Below are 799 nucleotides of genomic sequence, written 5' to 3' on the forward strand. Positions count from 1 at the left end.
TAGGAGGGTATCGGACTCCTGGCGTCATGCTGTAGGATCAGCACTGGACCATGAACCATAAAGTTGGCAGTCCAAACCCATCAGCTACTCCTCTGGAACCTTATACCAGGTCACTATGAGTTGAAACTGACTCAACAGACCACATAAAAACAGCAGCACAGGAGTCTAGTGGAGCAATTCCTTATTACTCCAAAATCCACAAGAGAAAATTTCATTCACCTGAGACATTTACTCCTGTCCTGTAAAATTATACCGTTTAACACTCAAGAACCTAAATGGGCCACCTTGGAATCCAACACAGTTATCATCTTTATAGAATTAGAAACTTTTAGAGAATAAAAGCAGTGTTGAAAGAATATTCTAGAAAGACGAGACAAAAATTACTGAGAACTTAAAAAGGAGACCAATCACCTGACTACATGGAAAGATGTTAAGTATTTAATGATGTTTTCAAAGCAGTGCTTCTCATTATCTATTATAAAATGTTTATTATTTTGTTGTTATTGATAATATACAAGCAGCAATACACTGATTCAGCATTATCTCCATGAACAATTCAATAACATGAATGGCATTCTCCATGCTTTGCATTCTCATGCTCCTTTTTGACTTGTTCCTCCTTCATTAACATAAATTTGTTGCCCCCTAAATTTCTTACCTGTGCTGGTAGTACTGTGGTGGCTTGTGAGTTGCTGTGATTCTGGAAGCTATACCATCAGTATTTTAAATACCAGCAGGGTCATCCATGGTGGACAGGTTTCAGATGAGCTTCCAGATGAAGACAGACTAGGAAGGAGGA

Source organism: Chrysochloris asiatica, unplaced genomic scaffold, assembly GCF_000296735.1.
Source record: "Chrysochloris asiatica unplaced genomic scaffold, ChrAsi1.0 scaffold00021, whole genome shotgun sequence".
Lineage (NCBI taxonomy): Eukaryota > Metazoa > Chordata > Mammalia > Afrosoricida > Chrysochloridae > Chrysochloris > Chrysochloris asiatica.